At 47.0% G+C, this 7,217-nt stretch overlaps 1 pseudogene; it reads right to left on the bottom strand.

The window, feature by feature from the left end:
* Positions 1-761: 761 nt before the first annotated feature.
* On the bottom strand, positions 762-1,813 carry LOC101021033 (annotated as a pseudogene).
* Between the last annotated feature and the right edge of the window lie 5,404 nt (positions 1,814-7,217).

The raw sequence follows: 7,217 nt of genomic DNA, 5'->3' as shown, positions 1-7,217 counted from the left end.
CTCTTAAAATCTCATTATGCTGCTTTTAATGGACACAGATACAGAGAACTCTCTCTCTTACCAGAAGAAAAGCCTCAGTATAAAGTTCATGACAGGTGTTAACCAATGGCAGCCCTGGTCCCCGTGGTCGGGGCTGGGGGTGGGTCCAGCTGGGGTGCACACAATGGCTGTCTCATGGGAAAATGCAACAAGTATGAGAAAAAGCAGAATCTAGATGTGTATGTGACCCAGTCTGAATTTTAAACGCCAGTTCAAATCACGCTGGAAACCCCATGTGGGTTGAATGAAGCACCAGTTCCCTGACTCTGCTCCTGAGCTCCTCAGACCTGACTGTTTCCTTCAGCTGCTCCAGGGAAGTCCGTCTCCTCCCTGGCCGGTGCCTCTGCCCTGGGATGCTGCTGCTTTCCTGTTACTGTCGGCCAGTGTGGATTAAGCCATCACAGAGAAATTAAACTGCCACCTAAAGTCTCGTAAGTTATTTGGGTGGGAAAGAGGGAACATTATCTCACTCTTGACTCATACTGTATGAGTTTCCCTACAGCTGCAACCTCTAAACCTTTTTTGGCGGTTGGGGTCTTGCTAAATCTTGTTTCCATCATTCTGTCCCAAGCACTTATGAATCTTTTGACACATACACAAAAGGTTTTACTTACCAAACTCACCTTGTACCATGGGATGCTTCCCACTGTCAGCCCAGCTGGAGAGAAGACAACCAGCCCTTGTCCACTCTCGGTCCTGACTACCTCAGGTCACACTGTCTCTTTTTTTTTTTCCAAAGTTTCAAACCTTTCCCATTTTTAATTTTTTACGCCAAAAAAAGGTATCAATACTTTTCATTCCACTCTTGTCAGCTTTAGCCAAAGCCTTCTGAGCTGCAGTCATTTTGCTATTTTTCTTTTCAGTCTTCAAATCCTTAGTATTAAACTTAGTGTAATCTTCTTTTGCTTCTACAGGCTCATCTGATAACCTTATTTGCTTTGATGGAGGATTTGGCAATGAGGCTGAAGGTTCTGGAAGCTTTAAGTATTTAGATAAGTCATTACTTAATTCTTTAGGGATGTAATCAGATATCAGGCCATGGGCATAAAGAATATAATCCTCTTCCTTGTCAGCGGAAACTTGGTCACTAGAGAAAAATGCAGTTGACTGTACCCGGGAAATGACATTCACATTACTGGTTTTTAATGCTGCCGTAGTTTAACCTTTTCTTCCAGCCACTTTAATGTCTTCTTTTTGCTGTACTTGTAATATTTCTTGTTGTCTATTTCTTTTTCCTCTGTCACACGGTGAAGTAACTTCTCAAGTTCAGGAAGTTTCAGCAACAAGATGCAATTTGCAAACACGTTACCCACCACAACTTGATAGGGAGGGGCTGAAACTTCCCCTCCTCATCAGCCTTTATGAGGTAGTGGAGCGGCAGAACTAGAGGACCCACAGGTGTGGGAAAGTGGAGACGGCCTCTTGATTGAACTGATTGATTTATAAACCAAGAATAGTTGAAAACTTTTACTTCAAACAGCTGCTGTAGACACATAGCGAACAACTAAATGGCTCCGTCTCCTGAACACCAGTTAACCAGTTTTACAAACATTAGCCCACTTTTCACCTTCTTTGAAACATCTTCTAAATATTCGTCTGAGGCCACTTCGAGCCTACTGGATCCCTGGTTCCAACCCAGTAGGATCACAGAAGCAGGGCCAGCTGCCAGGTGGGGGACACCAAAGGCAGAAACCCCACCGCCCACCGGGATCGGGGCGGGAAACACTTTCGGCCCCTTTGGGCGCTTCCGGGTTTGAACACCGCGGCTTGTTATGACGTGTTACCAAAACGCGGGCCAGCTGTCCCAGAGAGAAATCCCGTCCCCTGCCGGCGGGGAGTGGGAGCGGCAGGGGTCGGGGGCGGCGCGCCCTGGGTCGCGGGCCCCTCAGCCAGCGCTTGGGCCGCTCCGCCGCCAGGGTGCGCATGTTCACCTGGAACCAGGAACACCACACTGTTTCTTTCCCAGGGAGACAAGGAGATGAGCTCAGAGCTCGGCGCCTTTCACCTGCCGCCCTCCCAGGCCCTCTGACCCTGTGACCTCCCTTCCTTCTCCCCTTTTCCCGGCTGTTCTTGGGGGAGGTGAGCCTTGGTCTTTCACATGAGACTCTTCCTAGTTCTCTGAGGAACTCAGAGCAGATGCCATGGGTGCCCCTCAGCCTGCTGGTGGTAAGGAGCCACGATCTTGACCCCAAGAGAGGGTTCTTGGACCTTCAAGAAAGAATTCAGGGTGAGTCCATAAAGTGACGACGAGTTTATTAAGAAAGTAAACGAATGAAAGAATGGCCACTCCACAGGCAGAGCAGTGGTATGGGCTGCTCAACTGAGTATGGAGTTGTTTCGGGATTATATGTTAAACAAGGGGTAGGTTATTCACGAGTTTTTCTCGGAAAGGGGTGGGAAATTCCAGGAACCCAGGGTTCCTTCCCTTTCTAGACCACATAGGGTAACTTCTAGATGCTGCCATGGTACCTGTCAGCTGTCATGGCTTTGATGGGAGTGTCTTTTAGCATTCCAATGCATTGTAACTACTGTAATAACCAGTAAGAACTAGAGGTGACTTTCATTGCCATCTTGCTTTTGCTGGGTTTTGGCCAGCTTCTTTACTGCTTTCTATTTTATCAGCAAGGTCTGTGTGACCTGTATTTTGTACTAGGCTGCCACCTCACCCCCTGACTTACATAATGCCTACCCTCCTGGGAATGCTGCCCAGCAGGCCTCAGCCTCATTTTACCCAGCCCTTACGCAGAATGGAATCTCTCTGGTTTGGGTGCCTCCGCCAAGCCTACTTACACCTCCCTAGGTCTGCGACAAGACACAGAAAGTAAGACAATGTTGTGTTTAAAGGCCACACGGTGGCTTGTGTTTCACTTTTCCACGGCAGAATGAGACATGAGAAAACGGACTCACGGAGAGTCAACTCCAGTCTGGCTTAAGGCTGAGTCATTCCTTTAATTAGTATGTACACAAAAAGAGCTCAAAAGACTCCCGTGTGGGGAAACTGATGAGATACGCAATTCTTTCTTCAGATGCCCATAAACTTGTGGCCCCTCTGTGCTGATACGTAACTGTGCCCACCATTGGTTCCTTCCGGCATGTTCTAGCGTCACTGGCCCCTGACTTCAAGCATGAAGCTGCGGACCCTCACAGGTCAGTGCTACGCTTTTTAAAGATGGTGTGTACCCAGTTTCTTCCTCTCATGTTCCAATGTGTCTGGAGTTTCCTCCTTGTGGCGGGTTAATGGCCTGGCAGACTTCGGCAGTGAAGCCACAGACCTCTGCAGTGAGTGTTACAACTCTTAAAGATGGCACATACAGAGTTGTTTCTTCCTCCTTCCTGCCGGTGGATTTGTGGTCTTTCTGACTTCAGGAGTGAAGCTGTAGACCTTCGCAGCGAGTATCACAGCTCATAGTGCACACTCAATGAATGACCAGTAAGATTTATTGCACACAGCTAAAAAACAAACTTTCCACCGCCTACAATAGAACCCGACCAAGCTGGCTGCAGGGTCAGGTGGCCAGCTTTATTCCCTTATTTGGCCCCACCCACAGCCTGCTGATTGGCCCATTTTACAGAGGCCAGATTGGTCCATTTTACAGAGTGCTGATTGGTCCATTTTACAGAGCGCCGATTGGTCCATTTTATAGAGAGCTGATTGGTCCATTTTTACAGAGTGCTGATTGGTGTGTTTACAAACCTTTAGCTAGACACAGAGCGCTGATTGGTGTGTTTACAATGCTTTAGCTAGGCAGAAAAGTTCTCCAAGTCCCCACCTGAGGCAGAAGCCCAGCCGGCTTCACTTCTCATAGTTGCAGGGTGACAGAAAAGGATGAGAATAGATGCCGTTAATAGTAAAAATACTAAGTAATAAAAAGATGAAATCGCCTCTTGGGCTCAGCAGGCTGCCAAGGCCAGCATAGCTGTGTAATGAGCTTGGTAGTTATGGCATGTTTTCACTTTATTAATAATGGGCTTTTAAGTCTTTTTTCTTGCCTTTTATGTAAGTAAACATATCAGTGTTTATATACACACAAAAGATGCATTCACATGGAGACTGATGTCTGGGAGGGGAGATGGACTGTGGGCTTCTGTAAACCTGGAAGGAGCCTCTAGAGTTTGCTGTGTTTCCTCCCTCTCTTCCTGGGTAGCGCCCTCTGTGCCGTGAAACACTGTGTACAAATCTTCTTAGCAGAATGACGGGTAGTGGCGGCCTTCACATTAAGTGTATCACCTGCCACCCCTCAGTGCTGGCCCTGAGAATGAAATCAGAGTCCCGTGTAGGAGGGAAGAACGAGTGTCTCTCATCTGTTTATTAATAGACTGTACACCCCACCGGGGGCCTTAGTCACCTGGAACCTCCCTTTGCCCATTGTGAAAAGGTGCACCTTAATATCTACTCCACCGGGTTTTCGTGACAATTAAACAAAGATCTATACAGGTAAAGAAAGGCCTTTTGTAAATTAGAAGGGGCCTTGTAAAAGTGGGGGGCTGCTGTCAGCGAACACTGGTTAGTGCGATAGAGTTCCACAACCACCACCAGCAGCTGCTTGACTGTGAGGGCCTGCAGGCACGCGGAGCTGTGGAACCTCTGGGCTGTTGCTGGTGTGTTTGGCTAACTGAACCACACCGCATGGACTGTGTACTGTTTTAAAGACAAACCTTTATAAATCATTTAGGGAGAAATCCAGTGGTGCCAAAGGGGCCTTCATAATGGGACCTCCTTATTTTAAGCAGACCAGAAATAGTTCATTATAAAAAAGATGCATGGATCATCACAATATTCAGTGAGTTTAGGAAACTCTGACCCCTGACATCAGCCTCCCTGTCACCGCTCAGCTCTGTAGAACATTCTGCTGTTCCATGAGATAAACACAGGGACAGTCTAGGAAACACTGAAATAGAAATCGCTGAGCAGAAGCATAGTGTGCTGCATTTACTCTGTGGTTTTGGGCAGCAAGCTAAGTGTACCGTCCTGGGTGAGGACCTTAGGGGAGAGTCTTGGCTCTTGGGCAGTGACAGGCAAAGAGAGTGCATGAGGCCTTCCTTATTCCTTGTGGAGCAGGAGCTGCCATGCACCTTTTGAGGAAATGCAAGAGAGAGTTGCACTGGGCTTTGCAACAGAACACAATGGGAGCGGAGCCAGCACCAGCCTATCGGTCCCGGGCCACCTGCACTCAAAAGCGACCACAGCAGGAGGTGCTGGAGGTGTGGTGGGTGGGGATGTGGGCTTCATACCACATCCACCCTCCTTCCCCAAAAGGAGAACGAGATGTGTCACTTTCTGAAAAGTGGCTGCATCCTGATCTAAAGAAAGGGAGCAGCGTTAAATTAGTTCATACTTTTGCTCTCTGCAGTGTGCCAGCACTCTCTCCCTGCCACTCCTACACCCCCCCCAGACTGCCCCCTCCACTGATATCTGTCTGATACCCTCTGATCCGACAGGTTAGGGACTTGTGACATTAATTTGTAGCCATCAGGGCTGAGTTTGAGAATGGCTCTTGCACTAGTTCCTCGAGCAACTTTCTAACATCCCTGCGCTTCAATGCACTCCTCCATTGAACAAGGAAAGTAACATCAAGATTGGGGCAGTACATGGGAAGTGCCCACTCCACGGTCCCAGTATCTGTCTGGCACATAGGCAGATTATTACTTCTCTGATCTGGCCAGCCAGACATCAGAGAGGGACGATCTCAGTCTGAACATTTCCTCAATTCTCTGATCTTTTGGAATTTTTTTTTTTTTTTTAAAGGCAGGGACCTTGTCGTTTTCATCTGCACATACAGACCCCAGGTCATCTTTGTCCTCTGACAAAGAGGACCTTTGATTCAGCAAGTGCCTGGCCATCCTCATCACGCTTGTCTTACTTCAGTGGCGGGTTGGGACATTGCTAACACCAATCGGTCCGTCGTTTCATCTGAGTCCTCTCTCAATTCAATTCTGCCAAAAGTCACCCACACAGGTCACAGAAAATAAAAGCAAGAAGGTACACCCAGAAGGTGGGTAAAGCCCATGATAGTTTTTACAACAACTGCTACAGAATAAAGATGATAAATTGTGTATTGACTGGAAACATATCATTGAATTGTCCTTAGACAAAATAAAATCTTGATCCAAACTCCTTGTTTACATTTTCTTTTTGATCTAAGAAGTGAACTAGGTATGTAAAGAAATCAGCAAATCAATGGCTACCCGTGTTTCTGTTGATCGAAACTGGATGATTCATATAAGCATCATCTTAATAATATCTAGCAGCTGAACATCTACATAGACCTATACATTTATTCAGTTAAGCAAGAAATTTTAAAGTAATGACTCTCTTCTGGGCACTGTGCTATGCACGACAGATAGAAAACTGGACCAGAGAGAAGACCTGCCCATGGAGCTCACACAGTAGCTGAGGTCAGGCACAAGAGCAGATGATGCCAGCCTTGGACAGTACATGACAGATGAAGGCACAGGGTGTGAAATAAACTATTAGGAGGGTCTCAGCTCAGAGAGTTAAGAAAGGCATCTGGTAAAGAATGTAAAAGCTGGAGTGGGGGTGATGAGGACTAAAGGTGGTTGGAAGAGGGAAAAGATAGAGGAGTACACACCTTGTCTTGGTGCATTTTGTAGTGAGGAAGGTGTCCTGACCAGGGCATAAATGGTGGAACATACAATGATGACCGATGAGGCTGGAGAAGACAGGGACAAGTTATCCTAAGGAGACAAGATCTTGCCTCATAGGAACAGGAAGCTCCCGAAGAAGTTTGGGACGGAGTAACCGGAACTGTAAGGAAACTTTAGAAAGTTCTTCTGGGTGCTGCATGAAGATAGATTTGAGAGATGTTTTGGAATACAGGTACTCCTTTACTTTCAGTGGGGTTACATCCTGATAAACCCATTGTAAAGTCAAAAAATTACAGGTTGAAACATTGTAAGCTGGGGACGGTAATATATGAGACTTTTCAGAGACATGTTTGACTCTATTGCAATAGTCCAGGCAACAGCTAGGAGGCTCTGCGCTGGAGTGATGTGGCCGGGACATGGAGCACAGAGGATCTGAACAGTGTTTGCTGTCTTGCCCGAACACACTTCAGTAGGCACTGTGTCCAAACAAATGCAGAACAGAGAACACACAGCAGGGTTTTGGGTTTTTTTTCCTTCCAAAAGTTATTAAGAGCTAAACTAGGGGTGGAAAG

The sequence above is a fragment of the Papio anubis genome, chromosome 7 (genome assembly GCF_008728515.1).
Source record: "Papio anubis isolate 15944 chromosome 7, Panubis1.0, whole genome shotgun sequence".
Taxonomy (NCBI): domain Eukaryota; kingdom Metazoa; phylum Chordata; class Mammalia; order Primates; family Cercopithecidae; genus Papio; species Papio anubis.
The sequence above is the reverse complement of the archived record's forward strand: the minus strand, read 5'-3'. Positions and strand labels throughout refer to the sequence as shown.